The sequence below is a fragment of the Pan paniscus genome, chromosome 7 (genome assembly GCF_029289425.2).
Source record: "Pan paniscus chromosome 7, NHGRI_mPanPan1-v2.0_pri, whole genome shotgun sequence".
Taxonomy (NCBI): Eukaryota; Metazoa; Chordata; class Mammalia; order Primates; family Hominidae; genus Pan; species Pan paniscus.
In genome coordinates, this window is record NC_073256.2 from 17480646 (window position 1) to 17504178 (window position 23533).

The window sequence follows — 23533 nt, forward strand, 5'->3', positions numbered from 1 at the left end:
TGGCTGGGTGTGGTGGCTCACACCTGTAATCCTAGCATGTGGGGAGGCTGAGGCAGGCAGATCACAAGGTCAAGAGATCGAGACCATCCTGGTCAACATGGTGAAACCCCATCTCTACTAAAAATTAAAAAAATTACCTGGGCATGGAAGTGCATGCCTATAGTCCCAGCTACTCAGGAGACTGAACCTGGGAGGTGGAGGTTGCAGTGAGCTGAGATTGTGCCAGTGCACTCCAGCCTGGTGACAGAGCGAGACTCCACCTGAAAAAGAAAAAGAAAATTAGTCCTATTCAGAGTCCTACTGATGATTGCAATCCAGGCAAGTCTTTTAGAGAGTTTCTGTCGGATTGCTCCAAAGCAGAGTTTCAGCCCACAGCTTCTCTGCTGGCGGTGGGGGTTCTGCAGATGCTCAGAGTTTCCTTTAGAGCAAAGCTCATCAATGTTTGGGTGCAAGAGTCCATAGGTTATAGATGGCAGAGGCATAATCTCTAATCCTGGTGGATGTTCTCTTATGTACAGAAAAAGGCAAGGTCTAGGATCATTGGACTTATATTTACTTTTTTTTTTTTTTGAGATGGAGTTTTGCTCTTGTTGCCCAGGCTGAGGTGCAATAGCACTATCTTTGCTCACTGCAACCTCCATCTCCTGGGTTCAAGCAATTCTCCTGCCTCAGCCTCCCAACTGGTTGGGATTACAGGCATGTGCCACAACGCCCCGCTAATTTATTGTAGTTAGTAGAGATGGGGTTTCACCATGTTGGTCAGGCTGGTCTTGAACTCCTGAGCCCAGATGATCCACCTGCCTCGGCCTCCCAAAGTTCCGGGATTACAGGCTTGAGCCACCATGACCGGCCTGGACTTATCTTTTCTAAAAATGCATTGATTTAGGCAAAAGAGCCACGGGGACCAACGCTCTTCCCTTATTTCCCTTGGGACATTCTTCCGGAGGGCTGTGCTCAGTCACTGAGTTGGGGGTTTATGAAGTTACGCAGAAGGGCAAAATTTGCCTGGGTGGCTTCATGGCAGACGCAACCCTGTGGCTGGTCAGAGGCAGGTGTTTCCTTTTTCTCACACATCAAAGCCGCTGTCTCCAAGAAACTTTTCCCATTTCTTTTGGACGTTGTTCTGTTTTCACTTTGCTAAATTAGAAACTATGGATTGTTTTTTGCCAGACTATTGTACATTTATAATATGAACCATTCCATAAATAAATACATATTTAACAAGGGTGTGAACAGTGGCTGTGAGATACAATAATGATACTAAAATAAACATCCATGAAGCCAGAAACCAGATCACAAAATGCAACATTACCGATGCCCTTACATCCCCAGTGAGCACCATTGATCCTTATGTCTGTGCTGTTTATTCTTTAAAATACTGCTTATTCTTTTAAAATATACATGGGCCATGACTCTCCAAGTCATCTGTAAATACTTAGAGGTCGTAAAGTTCTTCCTTATCCCTGTGTGCCTAATGAGTAACGATCACTCAAAAAATACTTGCTCGTTTGTTTGTATGACTAAACCACTTATCAGGTTTATACAGTTTCTGCTAGGATTATTTGGTTTATTCTTACCCAGAATTTCAGTTCACATTGGTGACTTTCTTCCCCATTTTATGTTCATAATTTCTTCCCAAGGGGTACCACTGGACATCTTTGCTTTAGAAACATAAACGTAGCAACTTTCACCTCTCGTATTGAAAACTTTACAACACCTTCCAATCTCTCTCGTGATACAAGCGAGATTCTTGGCTGTGTCCCCAGAAGTTCTCCCCCAAGCCCTCCCTTCCTGGGTAGATCTCAGCCTCACTCTGAGACACAGAGTCTCAGACACATGATCAACTGAGAATCCTGTGAACCACAGAGATTTGTTTCTCACAATTCCGGAGGCTGAAAGTCCAAGATCCAGGCAGATTTGGTGTCTGGTGAGGCCCCCTTCCCGCTTCCTAGATGGCGCCTGTCACTGAATCCTCATATCCATCCGGAGGGGTGAGGGAGCTCTCTGAGGGCCCTTCGGAAGGACCCTAGTCCCATTTGTGAGGACTCCACCTTCACAACGTCATCACCTCCCAAAGCCCAGCCTCCTAATACCAACACTTGCGTGTTAGGATTTCAACAGGTATCTGAGGGCTCGAACGCGGGGACCTTTGAACCCTGCCATGGTGGCACTCCCTGCTCCTGGCCCCTTACCACTGCTCCCAGGGTCAGAGAGCACATTCCCACCGGCCTGGCCCTCCTGGCCCTTCTGCCCGAGATTCTCTGCTGCGGGTCTCACCCCGCTTTCCAGGCAGGTCCAGAGCTCCCGGGATAACACAGAAACCCGGCACTCTAGCCGCTGCTCTCCTACTCTCTTCTTTATTTTTACACATAGTACTTATAATCATGCAACTTTCTAAAATCTACAAAATGTACCAATGTATTTGTTATCATCTGTCTCTCCCGCAAAATGAATTTTCCCGTTTTACTTATTCCTCTGTTCCCAGATCTAGAAAAGCACCTGGCACATATTAGCACAAAACAAATATTTTTTAATTAACTGGATAAACACAAAATGCTTAACGAGGCTGTGAAAAGCTGGAGCAAATCATTAAATTGAGTATGACAACCAGCGCCAGTTCATACAAGCTACTTCATGTAGTAAAATAAAATAAAATTAATATAATTAATGAAATCTTAAAACAGAGATCTAATAATTATATTAATTGGACCCATAAAGTTGTCATAAATGCTATTTTTTTTTGCCATGAACACACTCTACAAGGATGGTTTTCTTTTGTATGTAAGAAAATTCATAAACATTAGGCACATGTGCTTATTTTCAGACGTTTTGTGAAGAGTGGGTCATTCTTACTATGGAAGTAATTTTGATGTTGAGTGAATCATGTATATGAAAGAAACAAGGAATTCTCTCTCTCTCTCTCTTTTTTTTTTTTTTAAAACGGAATCTTGCCCTGTCACCCAGGCTGGAGTGCAATGGCATGATCTTGGCTCACTGCAAACTCCGCCTCCCGGGTTCCAGCAATTCTCCTGCCTCAGCCTCTTGTGTAGCTGGGATTACAGGCGCGTGCCATCAAGCCCAGCTAGTTTTTTTTGTATTTTTAGTAGAGACGGGGTTTCACCGTGTTAGCCAGGATGGTCTCAAACTCCTGACCTCGTGAACCACCCGCCTCGGCCTCCCAAAGTGCTGGGATTACAGGCGTGAGCCACAACGCCCTGCCGGAATTCTCAAATAGTAAGCCTCAGCCTAACTGTTTAATTATCTCTCCGACATTATTTAATAAATCAAGAACAGGTGCTGAGTGCCACATTTAACACTCTATGAGACTGAAGCATAAAAGAGATGGTTTCCTATTGGGAGTGTTGGGTGAAGGGGGAGATAAAGAAAAGACAGCGTGTGCACTGCCCACTCAGAGCAGCGTGATCGTGTACAATAACGATTTAGCAAGCAGGCCAGGCGCGGCAGCTCACACCCGTAATCCCAGCACTTTGGGAGGCAGAGGCAGGGGGATTGGTTGAGGGAAGGAGCTCAAGACCAGCCTGAGAAATATAATGAGACCTCTTCTCTACAAAAAAAATTAGCAAAACATATTTAGCAAACAAATGACCATGGGCTGAAGCCAATGGGGACGTGTTCTCTATGGAGCTGGGATAGGAGAAGGCCAGCTCCTAAAACAGCAAGACCCCAGCACTGGCATAGAGACCAACAGCCCCTTTTTCAGGAGAGAAAAGGTGGTCTGCAGAGGGAGAGGGCCCTGGAGCAGAGGCTTCTCTGTGATGCTGTGGGAAAGTTGTCTATTTCCAAAGGAAGGGAAGGGTGATTCAGGGACATGCTCTGTAGGATTCAACTAATTATGTAACTAAACAATGTCTCATTATTTTTCAGATAAGTAATGTGTATATATTATTCCAGTTCAACCAGTGAGGCCACAACATGATTTACATGACTATTTCTCAACCATTATATTTAGATAGAGAGATAGATACATATGTAAATAGAGCTAGAGAGATGATAGGTGATAGATTACATAGAGTTAGATCAGTAGATACATAGAATAGCTGCACAGATAAAATATAAAAATTATCATGATTTAACGGTAAGAATGTAGTTGAAAGTGTGGCATTGCTACAGGTTCGTTTTCTAAATTTTGTTACAATTGAGGAAAGAGAGATATGGTGGGCAAAGGCCAATTTAAAAAAAAGGATTAAAAATAATTTTAGAAAAAAAAATCAACATGCAATTGCATAGAAGGAAAAAGACTAGAATTTGAGTCAGTTTTAAAGAAAATTCTATTGCCAAACCTAACAAGCCTGGTGCAAATCCCCTCACTTTTCGTAGCCAAGGGTGCAGGGAGAAGCCACCTGCAAAGACCCTTGCAGCCCGTGACAAAGGCTTCCTCCCCAACACCCAGTTGTTAGGTGGCTTTAAAAGAAAACAGACACAGAAATAACCTCCAAGGAAGCAGAGTCATGTTGCATGAAGCACACTGGAGAGGGACAAAAAATTAGCCGGGCGTGGTGGTGGGCACCTGTAGTCCCAGCTACTCCTGAGGCTGAGGCAGGAGAATGGCGTGAACCTGGGAGGCGGAGCTTGCAGTGAGCCGAGATCGCGCCACTGCATCATTCCAGCCTGGACGATGGAGAGAGGCTCCGTCTCAAAAAAAAAAAGAAAGAAAAGAAGAAAGAAAAGTCAGAGAACCTTCTCCCGTGACCATCGCCAGGGCGGAGAATCTTCACCAAGCCTGCTCAGCAATATCTGATTGTCGTTGTGGAGCACAGACTGTTGCGTGCTTCCAATCCCCACCCTCTTTCTGAAACACAGTTAACGGTGTCCACTTTTCACGACCCATCAATGTGCGCTGGGCACTTGGTGGACAGGCATCTTGCCCGGCAATGTGTGTTTGTAGCAGACCACAGGCATCCAAGCATGACCCAGAGGACGCAGCCACCCCCAGGGGTCTTAGATCTTGGGGTGATGATGTGAGAGGATGGAGTTTAATGTAGTCGCCCCCGAGAGGGAATGAATGTGCTCCATGTGTGAAAATGAAGCTACACACAGTTTATAAGGAGTGCTTCACAGATGGCTGCTTATTCCTTAGGGTTTTCTCCACTTGAACCTTCATGATGGAATTCCAGATGTCCTTGCAGTTCACCGTGGCCACGTGCCTACGTCATAGCCAAGGGGAACTGAGTGGCGCTCCCTCCAGAGGTTGTCTTTCCACGTGGGGCATGGGCTCTTCTGGGCATTTTGGTTTCCTCCCTTTCCCACATGCAGGAATTTAGATGGCAGCCGCGCAGCCGTGACCGTGAAGACAGGAACAAGAAGCAGGGGCTGACAGAGCACGACGGTGGAGCGAAGCTGTGTTACATCAAACTGGACTTCACAGAATTCACCCCTGGGAAAATGCAAATGACTTGCTGGAAACACACTGGATACTAACCCCAATACTTCCTTTCTCTTGCTGTTCTGTTAGCAGACCTAATCTCTAAACACAGTTAGTATAATGCTTGCTTCCCTGGCAGCTCTAACAATTCCTACTCTGTTGACATCCCAGTAGCTTTGATGGGAACCGCTAATGCCCGTGTGGACCTCCTCTGGAGACGGGCAATTGCAGTTTTCTAAAATGCATTGAAATAGGATTGAAACTCGAGTATTTAATAGAAATTTCTCACATTCCCATTTCCCTTCACTAGCATGAAAATGACCTCCAAATAAATGATTTTATTTATTCTATCTCAGAGCTCTCCTTGCATTGCACCTTTATTTCATAGAAAATTGATCTGGTCCTTGAAAAGGTCAGCCAATCCTTGGGAGAAATTTTGTGATTTATTATTGATGTATACAGGAGTGGACCGAGGTGATGCTTGGCACACAGCACTGGTGATGGTGCTGACTGGACCTTACGAGCTTGGATTTTCATTTTCTTCTCCATTCTCCTTACACTTAGGAGTACTCCTGTGTTACTTGTGCTATGCATTGCCCCACATATTCCTTTACAGTGGAAAGCTGTAGTTTTTGTTTTGCTTTAATAATACTCAATATAATAAAATATTTATATAGTGAATCCAAGGCTATTCTTACTATAAAGAAATTGCAGCCCTTAAATATTTGAACTACTTTTTTCAGTGTTCACATTTCCCGTTAAGAAAATAAAACTAATTTTTTACATGCATCATCATTAATTAGTGTAGTTTAATTAGTGTTTAGCTAAAAAGTAAACAGGGACCTAAATTAAGTTTGTTAGACAGTGCTAGAATTTACTGGGCTCCAGTAAATTTCACCTGGGTTTCAGGCAGGAAGAAAGTAAGGATGTGTTTGGAAAAACTATTTTTTAATAAAGACTTATCTGGCTCTTTTATAATACTACATTTAATAAAGATTTGTCTGACTCTTTTATAATACTGTGCAAATCAAAATATCAGTAAGGAGTAAAATCCCTAAAAGCTGGTTGTTTAATGATGAAATTTGGCCAATGATCAAGCTTAATCATTTTTAAAATAACTAAATTCCATGAATAATATTTCCATGATTCTACACTGGGATGCTCCCAAATTACATTAAAGGTTGTTGACATTAAAAACTCACCCCGTAGATATATGGGCTAAGTACTGAGAGTTACTGTATTTTATTATTGTTGTTGTTATTATTATTATTTTGAGACAGAGTCTCACTCCGTCACCCAGGCTGGAGTGCAGTGGCACAATCATGCCTCACTGCAACCTCAGCCTCCTAGGTTCAAGCGATTCTCCTGCCTCAGCCTCCCAAGTAGCTGGGAAGACAGGCACACATGCACCAGCTAATTTTTGTATTTTTAATAGAGACGGGGTTTCACCATGTTGGCCAGGCTGGTCTTGACCTCCCGGCCTCAAGTGAACCACCAGCCTCAGCCTCCCAAAGTGCTAGGATTACAGGCGTGAGCCACCGTGCCAGGTTATGTTATAATTAATATTATCATTATTATTTTTCTTTCGTTATTGTTTGGTCTCAATGGCTTCCCAATCACCCACGTAATTTGCTCTGTACTAAGAGATACCTTTAATCACAGTTAGTACTACATAGCATTTAGTAATTCATTATTTCTTTTAAAAATTATTTATTATTTTTAGAGAAGGGGGTCTCATTATGTTGCCCAGGTTGGAGTGCAGTGGCTATTCACAAGCAGGATCATAGATCACCACAGCCTTGAACTCCTGGACTGAAAAGGTCCTCCCTTCTCAGCCTCCAGAGCAGCTGGGACTACAGGTGTGCACCCCAGAGCCCGGCTGTAATGTATTCTTTCTGAACTCACACCTGGGACTGCGGACAACGTAATGATTGCCTATTCTAGCTGATTTTCTGCTTTAAGCAGAGATGGAAAGTGTTTGAGGTCAGTTTCAAATACCTTTAGGCTGTAAATTCCTGGGTTATCAAATTCTGTGTCATTGAAGGCATAGGGGCAAGACCAGATTGACTTTGTTGCATGAAGTCTACAAATAAATACTTGGGATTACCTGGGAGAAAAGGGACAGTTACGGAGGAACAGGGGCAGTGATAATGGGCACCGTCTGTGGGGTTTTCCCCAAGGGTAAACGCAGAGCCCTGGGAGAAAAGGAGGCTGGCTGTACAGTAGCTGGCACCACTAAGAGTTGGGTTGTGGTGTGGGATTACCCTGCTCAGGATTTGACAGATTACAGATATTCTTCCAAATAAAAGAGGCTTTCTAAAAAAAAGTGGATCCTATGAACACTCATTTATACTCTCAATCAAAACAATTCACTTGGGAATTGGCCAGGCACGGTGGCTTATGCCTGTAATCCCAGCACTTTGGGAGGCTGAGGCGGGCAGATCACCTGAGGTTGGGAGTTCGAGACCAGCCTGACCAACATGGTGAAACCCCGTCTCTACTAAAAACATACAAAAAATTAGCCAGCCATGGTGACAGGTGCCTGTAATCCCAGCTACTCGGGAGGTGGAGGCAGAAGAATTGCTTGAACCTGGGAGGCAGAGGTTGTGGTGAGTCAAGATCATGCCATTGCACTCCAACCTGGGCAACAAGAGTAAAACTCTGTCTCAAAAAAAAAAAAAATTAGGAATTGTGCTTCTTACCAAAAGTCTCACTCAGTTCTCTTCTGTTATTTTCACAGAGTGGTTTTGCCTAATGATAGCAAGTAATTCACTGTAATCCTCCGAAGAAAAGATGCAGAGGCTGAGAAGGAGTGAGGAACAGGACAAATTGCCCAAGACTAGATTGAAGGGAATTATATCCCTAAATCTTCTGTGTTTCTCTTACCATTGACACTGCTGCCTCTTACTTGGAAAATGTTCATAGTAGGGACATTTTTTGAAAACCCAAGATCAAGACTCATCTGGCCCAGGTTGTCTCTCTTCAGTCCCAGTTCCTAAATCCCTTAATTATGTTTCCATTTTCTCCACTCTGGAATAAGATTTTAATAGTGCACTTTTCTCTATAAGATAGCTGATTCTTATCAAGGAAAAGACTTTTAGGAAAAAAACAAAATAAAATTACAGCTGACTAGTGTATTAGTTTGCTAGGGCTCTTGTGGAAGTCGCTAAACTGAGTGTCTTAAATCACAGAACTGTATTCTCTTACAGTTCTGGAGACTGAAAGATCAAGGTGTCAACAGCGTAGGCTGTGAGGAAGAATGCAGGTTTTTCTCCGAACTACTGGGGTTTCTGGTGATCTTTGGCATCCCTGGGCTTGTAAATGGCCAACCTCTGCCTTCGTCTTCAGGTGCCATTCTCCCTGTATACACATCTGTCTCCAAACTTTCTTTTTCAAAATGACAGCAGTCGTCAGGGGCCCACCCTGCTCCAATATGACCTCATCTTAACTAATTATATTGGAAACAACTCTATTTCCAAGTGAGGTCATATTCTGGAGTACTAGAGATTAGGATTTCAGCATCTGAATTGTGTGGTGGGGACACAGTTCAACTCATAACAACCATATACATTAAAATCATTAAATCACTCTGTCTCCTTGTTTTTAGTATGTCATTAAATAGTATGAGAAATATTTTACTTACATAAAATGAATACTTCTTTTTTCTAAGAAAATCGTTTATCTTCTTTGAGTGAAAAGAAATTCCCCTTATTTCTCAAAAGCAACTTCCTGTGGAAGATCAAGAACTCTTTCCTTCCTTTGTATTTAGAAATGTATTTTTAATTTAATGTATTTCCTAAGGATTTGAAAAATGTAATGTTTGTTTTTTACAGCAAGATGAAAAATACACCCCTGACAGCATCCACCAGATTTCACCTTGAGGCTATGTGGGCTTCAACAACTTTACAACTCAGAGATTGTTTCTGTACTACATTCAGGGTAAAACCCAGAAGACTATTCACATGTAACAAAAGCACATCCACTGAATATCTTGGGCTCCCGAAACTATTGCATTATTAAGAGTGACTTTTAATAACTTGTACATGTTCACTTTCCAGCTCCATTCTGAAAATAAAGGCACTAAATGTGGGTATTAAGTTAGAGAAATAGAAATAATTCAATGGCTTACTTCACATAGCCACAATCCACCGCAGGCATCTAGAAGCAGCGTGACAATTTCTTTGTATCCACGCGAAAGGAAGCAAGTGTAATTCCCATTCTCTCCATGATCTCTTTTCCAAACCACCTAAAATGGACACCTCTCTCCTCTACAAATCAAATGTTTCATGCTTTTATCTGTATTCAACTATTCACATCTTTATTTTCTATCTAGATCTTGATTCTATGTTAAAAACAGTGTTTTATATTTTTGGCCAAGTATTATTTTAAAGTTCATAAAAAGCTTTTAATGATATGAATGAATACATAGTGCTAAAAGAGGAAATAAAAAATATATTGTTATTCGGGTTATAAAGTTAAATATCCCACTTAAGGAAACTGATTAGAGGAAGTCTGGGATGGTTTTTCTCAAGCATCTGATATGAAATCATTAACAGTGGCTGCCTCTGGACTGTGGTATCATACAAATATTTTATTTGATTCTTTAAATCTTTAATATTTTGCAAATCTTATGCCACATAATATTTTATACATAGATTAGTTTATAAACACTTGAAACACTGCTTTGAAAGATAAAATAGAAAAACAAGGGAAAGAAGAGAGGATGGGCCAGCCAGCTCAGCAAGCATCCTCTTCATTTATGCCGAGTGCCTCCTCTGTGCTCAACAAGAGATGCACAGGTGAGGCCCTGAGAACCAGGACTCTGGTTGCAAGAGGCAGACAAGCCAAGTACAAATCCCATTTCCCACAGACAGTTCTGGCATCTTCCACATCTCACATTGCTCTGCAAGGTGACCTTGGTCCTCCTCCAGTCAAGGGGTGGGGGCTGCATCTCCTTCCCTGAATCTGGGAGGGAGGCTTGTGAATCTCCTGAAATGAGTAAAGTGTGGACTGCATGACTGTTGACATTATTTTTGAGAAGGTGACACACCTGCTACCTGTTCTCAGGAGTCGTAGCACCCAGGCCCTGAGAGCATTGCAGTGTGAGGGAGCAGGGCTGAGTGTAAAGGCTGAAAGGTGTTCCTTCCATGCCTCCAGCCCAAGTGCCAGACATAGGCATGCACCAGCCTGTGGATGAGGCCAGCTCCAGCCTTGGGGTCTTCCCACTGCAAACCTTAGACATTGTGGGCAGAAAGAAGCCACTCCGCTGGGCCCTTTTGAAATTCCTGACCCCCATGATCCCTGGCATAACCAAAAGGTTGCTGCTTCATGCCACTAATTTTGGGGTGGTATGTTACACAGAAATGGTACCGAGAACACATAACTCAAGCTGAATTAGGAAAAGCAAATCCATTCGCTGCAGTAGCTTGTCAATGACAGATTTTAAATCTGATGCGCTGTGTCCCTAACCAAGCTCTTGGATTTCCCTCCCCATTTGGTCTTCCGCAGGGTTAACTGTTTTATTGAGTCGTTCCCATGCAGACCAGATCCTGGCTATCAGCCGCAAAAAGTCATCCTCCTTTGCGCCCGTCACAATACCTGATTCATTACCAATGACTTTCCATTGTGTCTTCTAAATTTGTAATGCATTCTTTTCTCTCCATTTTCACAACCTAATCAGCAAACTACTAAGCACGTCTGTCTCTGCAGGATGACAGCATAACCCTGGGACTAAGTTTCCAGGTCACTCTTGCTCTGCTCTATGTCGGCCAATTCTCTTTACAAAATGAAAATCTTATGTTACTTTTCCTTTCTTTTATCCTGTGTTCACTCTAACTGATCACAAAATTAATACTAAAATGTTTAAGATGTCCTTCGACGCCGAAGTCTACTCCATCCCTCCCTAGTCTCATGAGGATCTGCTACTCTTTGCCCTCATTACACAACTTTTCCTGGTTTCCTGAACGAGTTCTGCTGCTTCCCATCCCAGAATGATGTGCATGCTGTTTCCTGGAGAATGTCTTGGATTGCTGTCCCACCCCTTTCTCATAATATATAATATACTTTTGTCCTAGTTAGAACTTGTCTTTCAAGTGTCAGGTTCTCTCACTTGCTTTGATACAACTTCCCTGAAGCCATTTCATTGAGTTTAAATGAGAACAAAGTAATATTTTATTCATGGAAGGAAACATTCAATGAAATATGACAAATATACCTTCCTTGACAAAAGAAGACTTTTCTTATGAAAAAGCAAACATGCATTGACATGTACGATGAACGCATAAAGAAATGTAGTCATTTTGAAGTCAACGAGATAATAAGCAGCAAAGATTTTAACTGACTTGCATGAGAAAGTGTGCCTGGCATGAATACTTAATATCCCATGAGGACTAAGTCCCTTTTCCTTGCATCAAATAAGTGCTGCTCTTAGAAGTCACCGAGAAGAGACTTCTAAATTTGGAGAAGGAACATGTGCTAATTTCCCACATGCTTTAAATGATGAGGCTGCGCCTCGTGGAGGCTGTCCTGCTGCTCTCTGAGCTTTCACACCGGCTACCTTGCTCTTCTTCACAAACAGCCAACGTGTTTCAGATATGAGGAACGGAAGACAAACAGCTCCAGCAATGCATAAAAAGTTCCTTGGAGCTAATTCGTGGCAGATCGAGGAGAGGGCCCCGTGCATTTATCTGACATCCTCTATCCTACCATACCTGACACTTAACTTCAGATTCCATGAGCTTTCCTGTGCAAAATGACCTTCTATGTGCGGTACCCTGGGCTGACATTTTTATATACATTTTGCCATTGAACTATCACTGAAATCTGAGAGATAGGTGGCATGAATTGATGTGTGAAGGGAGGTCCACAGTAATTTAGTAAATATTTACCAAATTCCTCCTACGTCTTAGAGGAAGTACAGAAGATACAATGGTAAAAGTGATTGCTCCACTGAGTTTCAAATTTTCAAGCAAGAGCAATTAAACTATCTATTAAAATAAGTGCATGAAGTGCTTTAATACATGGATCTTGAGTATAAATTGTTGAATATGGCTTAGTAGGGTTCTGATATAAATTTCTATATCAAAGAAAATGCAGAAGTAGTAATAGCCTTATCTAATAATTTTTTCTTTCTTTCTGAGGTGGACTTTCCCTCTGTTGCCCAGGCTGGAGTGCCGTGGTACAATTCCACCTCACTGCAACCACCATCTCCCAGGTTCAAGTGATTCTTGTGCCTCAGCCTCCCGAGTAGCTGGGATTACAGTCATGCACCACCACGCTCAGCTAATTTTTGTATTTTTAGTAGAGATAGGGTTTCACCATGTTGGCCAGGCTGGTCTCGAACTCCTGACCTCAAGTGATTCACCCACCTTGGCCTCTCAAAGTGCTGGGATTACACATGTGAGTCACCATGCCCGGCCCTAATAATGTAATTTTAATTTTGGTTCTGCCTAGGTTTTTTTTTTCTGGTCCTGAGTTCTTGTTCTGAGTGGGTCATTTATCTCTCGTTCTGCAAAGGCCTGTACTAAAATAGGCACGTCCTGGAACTGGAGCTCTTATGACTACATGCGGAATTGTTTCTATCAGTCATGAGAAGCAGGCACATTTCTCATTTCTCATACGAAAAAGGCTTTGCTTACTTGAATAAACACACCAAAAAAAAAAAAAAAATGTTGACTGCTTGGTTTATGTGTCACTCCAAAGGAGAAAGGAAAGAAAAGAAAGATGAGCATCACGTCTTTGTTTTGCTGTGTTTTTCACATCTGTTTGAGCCCAGAGTGTCTTTTTTAGCTAGGTAATATTTCTGCTCAGCTGAGATGAGGGAAGCAGCAATAACCCTGAGGAACGAAGCATACACCTCGCATGCAGCCACAGCCTCCCGACTGTGTATGGTCACCTTACCCGATAGTAGCAGAAACACTGAGTTCTATGATATTATGTAATTTGCCTTGAAGAAGTTCATTATATTTTCACACAATGAAAGAGTATCTTTATTACATCCCTAGCGCTGTATGGATTTTTTAACCCAGTTTACCCAGTATCTATTACCCTTGATTGCTTCCCTTTTTGGTTGTCCACAGAAATGTAAAGATGTGAGCCTGGGATTTTTGAGAACCCAAACACATTTAATCTCTTTGCTTATAGGAAGGGAACAGAAGTTTATGTTGGACATGATTTTAACCTTATCTGCAGTCCTCCTAGGACATTACCAGTCCCCTCTTAATTAGCCTGAGCACTCTGTAATTAGTCATTCCTCTGATTTAGCAAACAAGGACGGAAAAAAAGTTCTATAGATGTACTATTTTGTTTCATTAAATCATTTAACTTATCAAGCTGTTTATTAATGTTTATCTTCATTTTTCTGTAAAAGGCTTTTTGCTAAGTGCTGGGGGAGATCAAAGGGAAACAAACAACTTCTCCCTCCTCAATCACAGTACAATTTTCTCAGTAGCAATGATATTTATTTTATATTTCTCATTTCCGATATATACATTTTTTTCTTATAATTTAGATTTAAAAAGTGAATGAATGAACAGAACAAGACTCTAAGTAAATAAATAAATAAACACAGAGAGAAAATGAATCAAAAGTGAAACGACACCTGAAAATGAATGTTGAGTCCTTACTAACATGGATATCAACATTGCTTAGCTATGTACGGGTAAAGAGCAATGTTATACAATTGTCACAAGCCATCAGTCTTTTCTGTGTGACAGTACTCAGATGAAGAGATGTATGTGGATCTCGTGATGAAGACTGGATAAGCCCATATCCTCCTCAGAGACGTTGGGTGTATGTTTGCAGACACGCCTACCACTATTTTAGAAATGCAATTGACGGACACAATAAGATTAATAAGATTACGTAAGCTAACTGTTTGTTACCAAGATGCATCTCTATGTCATAATGAAAACTGAACTTTAAGAAGAAAGACCTGCTTTTGGATGAAGGATATTAGAGTGAATGCAGGGAAGGCTCATTTGACGTGTTTTGTACCCAAGACACCTCTAGCTGTCAGCACATCCGGCAGTTTTCTGGCTCTTTAAAATTCAATAGATTTTTCTTTCTTGTGAAAAAAAAAAAGTTTATGGAAATAGTCCCCATCGCAATCACAAGAGGGTTTGTTTTCTGGACATAATATATTTATATGCATGGGCTCTGTTGCATGACAACAATATTGTGTAAGTCTTTCCTCCTTAAACCTTCCACCTTGCAAACTATAACAGAGAAAGAAGACAGGTCCGGAAGTGGGGACAAACCAGCCGTGGGAGAGATGGAACTTCTTACTCAGTGGAGTAGTTATGTGTGGATGACGAAGTCCTTATGCTCATTTCATCCCCCATGAATGTATTTTTTTAAATCCCATATTACTGCTTGGATACTGTGTTTGAAATAATTTTGAAAATCTTGGGTGCTGATCACTATTCATTACTATTTTGACCACCACCATCTACTGCTTTAAAATAAATTTCGTTTCTAACTTTGGTCCAGGGTTCAAAAGAAAACATAAATAAATAAATATAAATCTGTTTCTGAAACAAGTGTCAGATTTTTCAGGATTTTCTAAAACATGAATTTTAACACAATTAGTATATATTATACACATAGTTTGACATAAAATTAGATCACTGCTATATCCACTTAATGAATTAACAATGACAGAGAAACGGGCAAAATGCTTTTTCTTACTCATTCCTCTCTGTTACATGCATATATCCTCTATTTTTGCTTAGACACTCTCAACATAATTATTACTCACTGATAATAACAGCCCTTGGTACCCAAAAGATTAAAATCACATCCCTCTACATTTCAACTGTAAGCCTAATTCACTCTCTCCAGACATTTTGAACCCAAGAGTCGGTTTTAAGTGTGGTCTTGAAAGCACCGTGGAAACCTGGAGCCCTGTGGAGAACAAGGAAGGGAAAGTTTTTGATGCCAACTTGACCATCCCTCTGTCCCTGGCCATTGCCATGAATATTCTTTAGAACACGGTTAGAAAAGGGACCGGTCGGGGGTGGAGGAGGTGAAAGAAACTCTTAACTGAATTTAGTAGGCATTCATCCAAGGAGACAAAGGAAAAAAGTGACAGGGAATCCTCAGCCTGTGAAAGCAATGAGGAATGAATTGTCACAACCAAAGGCCTCTCGGGCACCCATTTGTTGTTAAATGTATGTGGCTGAAACATATGCTTAACGTATAAGTTGAGAATTTTCCTGAAATTATCTATCATGCAGCTTCTATGGTGAAAACATTCTCAAGGAAACTCCCAGGAATTTCAGGATACCAATATTCCCACACTTGGAGCAGCCACCTTTAAATCTTTATTTTAATGAACGCATTGTAGCAGCAGCTACGATGTTACACATAGCCCTAAAACTGGAAATCAAACACAAGTTCTAAGTTGCAGAATGTAATGGATAATCTTACGTGTCAACTTGACTGGGGTATGGGGTGTCAAGCTGTAGCAGTGGCTACGATGTTACCTAAAACTGGAAATCAAACACCAGTTCTAAGTTGCAGAATGTAATCAATAATCTTATGTGTTAACTTGACTGGGGTATGGGGTGCCCAGGCATGTGGCCACACATTTAGCTTGGCTATAAGGGTGTTTCTGGATGAGATGAACATGTGGATCCTGAGACAGAGCCAGCGGAGTGCCCTACCCACCCTGGCTCGGCCTCATGCCACCAACTAGAGACTTGAATAGAACAAAAGGACGGCCCTCCCAGGAGCTAGCGGGAACTCTTGCGACCTGAGCACCATAAGCTGGGATGCAGGTTATGTTCTACCTGCTGATTCAAACTGACGCATTGGCTTTTTCTGGGTTTCAAGAATGCTGGCATTGAGACGGGAATTTACACCCTCAGACGTCCTGGTTCTCAGCCCTTTGGACTCAGATGAAAACTACAGCGTCAGTTTTCCTGGGTCTCCAGCTTGTGGATTGCAGATCTTGAGATCTGTCTGCTTCCATAATCCTGTGAGCCAATTCCTTATAATTAATCTCTCTGTCTCTCTATCTGTATCTCTATCTCATCTATTTGTAAATCCATATATCTCCTAATGTACATATATACATATATGCACCTGTATTTTACACACATACATAATATATAATAAATAAATATGTGTATATGTGTGTGTATGTGTGTGTGTATGTGTGTGTGTGTATATATATATATATATATATATATATATGCATATGTTCTGTTTCTCTGGAGAACCCTGAATAATATACAGAGAGTCTGCACAATTCACTGTACAATAAGAGTTCACCACCCTACTTCTAGAATTATTTTTTAAGTTCCGTTTTCCCTAAAATTATGGTTAGTAAAAAAATTCATCATTTTTAAATTTGTGAGTGAGGAAACAATTAAAAAATTGCACAATGCCAATACATAAGTTTAATTTAAACTCTCTTCAATTCATTTCAGTAAAGTCACATTTTCTATCATCAAAGACATATCTGAATGATTGAACAGGGTAGAGGTTCTATTTCAACTTTGGATACTTTGGAAAGAGAACAATAATGCAGAACTTTACTTTTTTAAAGTCATTAAAATTATCTGGTCATGTCAGTGGCTTTTTTTCTCTCTCTCTTTTTTTCCTTTCTTTACTTCTTTTCTTTTCTTTTTTCTTTTTTTTTTTTTTTTTTGGATAAGGTCTCATTCTGTCACCTAGGCTAGAATGCAGTGGTGCAGTCATGGCTCACTGCAGCCTCAACCTCCTGGGCTCAAGCGATCCTCCTGACTCAGCGTCTTTAGTAGCTTAGACTACAGGTGCAGGTGTACACCACCATACCCATTTATTTATTATTTATTTTTAGAGATGGGCTGGGTTCAAGCGATCCTCCTGACTCAGCCTCTTTGGTAGCTTGGACTACAGCTGTGCACCACCATGCACATTTATTTATTTATTATTTATTTTTAGAGATAGGGCCTTGATTTGTTGCTCAGGCTGGTCTCAACCCCCTGGGCCCATGCTGCCTTTCCACCTCAGCCTCCCAAACTTCTGGGATTACATGTGTGAGCCACTGCACCTGGCCTTGCTCTTTATTTATTCATGCTGTCATTTGTAGTTAAATGTAGTAATCACTAATCACATCTGTCTTATATCTTCCATAAAAATTTTTAAAAAATTAAGTCTGGATGTTTTCCTCTTATCGAAAACATATTAATTAGCCATAAAGTTATTCAATTATGTTACATAATTTATCTCAGTAAATGTATGCAAAACTTATGCAATTATATGAGAATACCTTTTACATTTCAGATGTCCACTCAAATAAAATTCTGTAAGCAAGATTTTGAAAAGCATATTACCTTTTGTTTTCAGTTTCTCTTTATTCTTTTTGTAAATTTTCTTGACTAGAGAAAGCGTATTTTTGCTATTTGCAACGTCACAATAGTTTTAAACAATTAAGTAATTTTTGAATCCGCTATTCAATAAAAAGCCAAAAACATATGGTAATATATTTGAATTCTTCAATTTAAAGTGTAGGTTTTTTAACTATGTGATTTTTCTTCTCTAGAACAAGGAATGCTTGCCTGATACTCTAACAACATATTCTAACAAGTTAAATCCTACTTTAGAACAACCATACATGCTAAGCAAAACATTTATATGTTGGTTTTCTATGATAGTAGCTTTATGAATGAGTAATAACTAAATTAGGAAAAAAATTAAAGACTTGAAATCTGAAAGCAACAGGTTAAAACAAACCAATTTCAGTTCAAAAGCCCAAGGATTTATATGTTTCGGTTTGCAACAGACACAGTTCAGAACATTTCTCAACCTCATGCCAACGGAACAGACAACTAAGACAACTCAATGTATCATGCATGAAAGCAATGCAATTAAACAATATCATGTATCTCAAGCAGATATTATGGTCACTAATCTTTAAAGTGTACTGATTTTATTTTCCCCTCATGACCTGTAGTAGATAATTGAAAATTAAAAATTGAAATCAGTGAACACATTCAAGTGATTCCGCTTGCTATCAAAATTTGCCCACACCGAGCGACTAGGCCGACTACAGAGATGTTTTTCATTCTCTTTGTCCTTTACAAACAAAGCCTTACAATTATGTAGGACCAAAGGTAAATCAAGATTATAAGTACAAGAATGACCTTTAGATGCATTAACCAACATTTTAATCGTGAAGGGCAAGAGATGACTCTTAAAGTTTTTACTTTGTCTCTTATTAGTCTATGCAGCCTTAGGGATATAATTATCTTTCATGGGCATCAATTTCTTCATCCGCTGCATGGGAGTCATAATATCTTTTTGTCATAACTCACGAGTTCCTATGAATAACAAATTGGATCAAATTTGAAAATGTTTTCTAAAAATGTACATTCTCTGTAAATAATATTTTTACTATTTCTTTTTTCTTTCTTTTTTTTTAAGAGATGGGGTATCTCTCTGTCACCCAGGCTGGAGTGCAGTGGCACGATCACAGTTCACTGCAGCCTCTACCTCCTGGGTTCAAGTGATCCTCTTGCCTCAGCTTCCCGAGTAGCTGGGACTATGGGCGCTAATGACTACACCCAGCTTATTTTTGTGTATTTTGTAGAGATAGGGTTTCACCATGTTGCCCAGGCTTGTCTCAAACTCCTGGGCTCAAACCACCTTCCTGCCTCGGTTTTCCAAAGTGCTGGGATTACAGGCGTGAGTCGCCATACCTGACCAATAATTTATGATTATTATAGATTATTTTTTAGAATTGAAAATTGACAGATTTCATTGATATTAATGGGATTACAGGCATGAGCCACCATACCTGACCAGTAATTTATTATCATAGATTATTTTTTAGAATTGAAAATTGAGAGGCTTTATTGATATTAGTGGGATTACAGCTATGAGCCACTGTACCTGACCAATAATTTATTATTACCATAGATTTTTTTTAGAATTGAAAATTGAGAGGTTTCATTGATATTAATGGGATTACAGGCATGAGTCACCATACCTGACCAATAATTTATTATTATCATAGATTATTTTTTAGAATTGAAAATTGAGAGGCTTCATTGATATTAATGGGATTACAGGCATGAGCCACTGTACCTGACCAATAATTTATTATTATCATAGATTATGTTTTAGAATTGAAAATTGAGAGGTTTCATTGATATTAATAAAACGTAGAAAAACATATTTATAGAAAATATCAAAATGAAGTCACCATAAATCCAGGAGGTAGTCCTTTGTAAATAAACAAGTGCTGCAGGAGACAAAAGTTGAGATGTGAAAAGACAACATAAATCTCAGTTGGAAGAAAGGTAAAATCTTTGATTGGAAACAAAAAAATATAAAGGCCAAAGACTGCTTTGTCAAAGCTCAATATTTGAAAAGAATGATAAGCTGTGAAAAACACTCTGAATTACACATGGTTACTTTACAGAAATGACATTCTTGTTTACTCATTAGCATCATTCATAAGACAAGAGGCAATGGCTTCCTCTTTTCCTCTTTGCTGACAAGGTAGTTCGATTATAAACTGGGCTACCATTGGCAGCAATAAATTGAGGAAAATATACATCATGACATCTTTTTAAATTTACAATAGCCACAATAAGTTCATAAATTTGGGAGATAATCATATAGACTCCCAGGTCCCTGGTGTTTTAATTTTGTCCCATTTTAATCTTGTCCCCTCTCAACTTTCAAAACTCAATGATATAATTTATGAGTTTGTTGAAGTGGTAAGAAAAAAGTTGACTAAGTTTTACATTCCATCTTCAACTATGTGAAAAAATAAGGCCCAGCATCCTTTGAGATCTTGACTGTTTAATGAAAACTAAGTTTGTTTTTACAAGACAGGAAACATTTCACTTTGAAAATGAGAATTCATGATTTAGACAGATTGAAATGAGGGAATCATGTCATGAATATTTATTGTAGCATTAATGTTTGCAAAAGCTATTCATAAAGCAGAAAATGGTTATCATTCAAAATTCAAGTGATGGGTTAGGGTGTAAAATATAAAGTAAAATATACAACTTCAAGTTCATAGAATTTTTCTGAGTCATAGAACCTCAACGTGTGTATATAACTGAATTTGCCAAGTTTATTCCTTAGAAGTATGTAAAGTGTACCTACAGCCAACTAAACCCACACAAAGCCTTCTTTCCATTTAACCTAAACTCAAGTTAAATACGGTATACTGTATCATTTATTAATTAGGGGTATTTTACCATTATAACATTATCACAGTATTTATAACGTTTTTTTCAAAATGTTTTATAAAAACAAGCAAACAAAAATAAATCCCACACATGTATTTTAAGTTTAATCTGTTTCTACATCAGCTGGTCTCACATTGAGTAGAAAGATTTTAATTTGAGTAGAAGGGAGTGAACAATTTAATTACATATATTCTCCCTGCTGGAGTAGGTGAGAAAACATATGTCAGAATGATTTGATTCTATGGAGAAAGTTGCAATAATTCTCTATGCATTTTAAGTTTTACCTAACTGGACAAAAGAGTCATAGGATCTGTTGGGTAAAAATCTAGTAGTTTTTTAGTACTGTGGTTTAATTCCTAGTATCTGTAGTTTAATTTCCTTTAGTTTAGACTGGGACATCCTATTCAGTCTATTCTTGCATGTAAATTTCAATCGAGGAGGAAAATAAAAGCAGATAATGATTAACGAAGAGGGCTTGGTATTGAGTTTTAGCACCATAGTAAGTAATCCTGAGAAAATATTCTCAAGTTAACTCTCAAGTTGATTCAAGTTAATTCTCAAGTTGATTGATCATGTAAGGTGGAGTACACAACAAACACTAAAACAACAAATCGCCTGCACGTGTGTGTGTTCCCATAAAAATAGATTGCTAGATTAATCTGTTTCTTGGCATTTTTCATTCTTTCCATAATCTTTAATAAAATATTCCTACAAAACGTATACACACCATGTTCCTTAGCTTGATCGAAGTACCAGAAAGTAAACATTCACATAACCACCACAAAGAACAAGGCATTTTGCCTCAAACCTCCCCGGCTCTCGCTGCTCTATTCCCTCTACATACACGCCCTTCTTCCTTTCTCAGGATCTTCGCTCTCCAAGATCATAGACCGGTTTTCTAAGATCATAGATTGTTTTTGCCTGCTTTTGTATTTCACAGGATGTCATCACAGAGTAAGCAGGCACTCTTTTTCCTCAGGATTCTTTCACTGGGCATTGGGTTGATGAGGTCACCCTGTGCTATGAGGAGCAGCGCTTCAACCTGTTGACTGCTGAATAGCCTGCCATCATCATGAATGGGTCAGGATTGGCATATCCATTCCGCCATTGAGGAACAGTTTGGTGGTTTTCAGGTTTTGTCTGTTATGAGTAATGCTGCTATGAACCTTTTATTACATATCTTTCGGTGGGTGGTGTGCACATTTCTGTTGCATATACTTAGGAGCCCTCCTGTTGAATAACAGGATACAGTTAACAATAAGCTTTAGTGAAAATCAACAAAGTTAATGTCCAACATATTCCAATCTCTTCATTTTCCCAAGAACAGCATATGAGAGTTCCAGTTACCTCACATTCTCAGCAATGCTTGGTAATTCCAGCTTTCAAATTTCAGCTGTTCTGTGAAATTGTGTGTGTGTGTGTGTGTGAAAGACAGACCCTCTTTGTGTGTGTATGTGGTGTGATATCTATTGTGTTAATTTAAAAGTCCTTGATAGCTATTTGGGGATTAGAGGTGTGCACTACCACACCCATCTAATATTTGTATTTTTAATATCTTTTCATGACAATTGGTCATTTGTAGATCCTATACATTTGTAAAGTGCCTGTTTGCCTGTTCAACAATTTTGCTCGTCTTAATTATTTATTATTTATTTTTGAGAAAGAGTCTTGCTTTCTTTCCCAGGCTGGAGTGCAGTGGCGCAATCTCAGCTCACTGCAACCTCTGCCTCCCACGTTCAAGCGATTCTCCCACCTTAGCCTCCCAAGTAGCTGGGATTACAGGCACCTGCCACCATGCCCAGCTAACTTTTGTTGTCTGAGTAGAGATGGAGTTTCGCCGTGTTGGCCAGGCTGGTCTCGAACTCCTGATCTCCGGCCATCTGTCTGCCTCAGCCTCCTAAAGTGCTGGGATTACAGGAGTGAGCCAATGCACCCGGCCCGTCCATCATTTAATCATCAATTTTATCATTGACTCAGGAGTCTAGGAGATCTTCATAAATTCTGGAGATAGCTATGACCTCCCTCTGTGTCTTCTTATTTTATTTTATTTTATTTTTTGAGATAGAATCTTGCTCTGTCACCCAGGCTGGAGTGCGGTGGTGAGATCTCGGCTCACTGCAACCTCAGCCTCCCAGGTTCAAGTGATTCTCCTGCCTTAGCCTCCTAAGTAGCTGGGATTACAGGTGTGTGTTACACACCCATCTAATATTTGTATTTTTAATAGAGATGGGGTTTTGCTATGTTGGCCACGCTGGTCTCGAACTCCTGACCTCAGGTGATCCACATGCCCACGCCTAAGCCTCCCAAAGTGCTGGGATTACAGGCATGAGCCACCACACCTGGCCTGTGCCTTTTTTTTTTTCAACTTTCCTTAGCATGTATTTTGATCAATGAAATTAATTAATATTACTTAAATCCAATTTATCAATAATTTCCTTTGTGGCTAATGCTTTTCAATCCTGTTGTAAAATATCTCCCTATTTCAAGTCATAAAGATATTTCACTGCGAAAAAATCTAGAGCTTTATTGCTTTACCTTCAGAGGTAGATCTACGAACTGTTTTAATGTTACTATTTGTACACACATACCACATACACACACATAACACATGCCCGTCTACACGCCAAACACACATACATACCACACACACGTTAACACATACACACACACCACACATACATGCACACCACACACACATACACACCAAATGCACACATGTACACCAAACACACCACACACACTGCACACCACACGCACACCAATCACACCTACCACATACATTACACGTAAGTAAAAAACCACATACACACCACACACACCACATATGCACCACCCGCACATACACATCATAAACACATCCACACATCCACACACACTCATACATATCCTACCTAGATAGTAAGATCTATGTGAATAGTGTAGTTTTATTTAAAGGAACAGAATACTATGAATAATT

General features: G+C 39.9%; 1 long non-coding RNA gene across 1 annotated transcript in view; it reads right to left on the reverse strand.

Moving 5' to 3' along the window:
* LOC134730951 (uncharacterized) overlaps positions 1 to 23533 on the reverse strand; it is a 283270-nt gene that overhangs the window by 88513 nt on the left and 171224 nt on the right. Inside the window, exon 2 of the long non-coding RNA XR_010112891.1 lies at positions 138 to 260. This is a non-coding gene — a long non-coding RNA (uncharacterized LOC134730951). The remainder of the gene's footprint in view (positions 1 to 137; positions 261 to 23533) is intronic.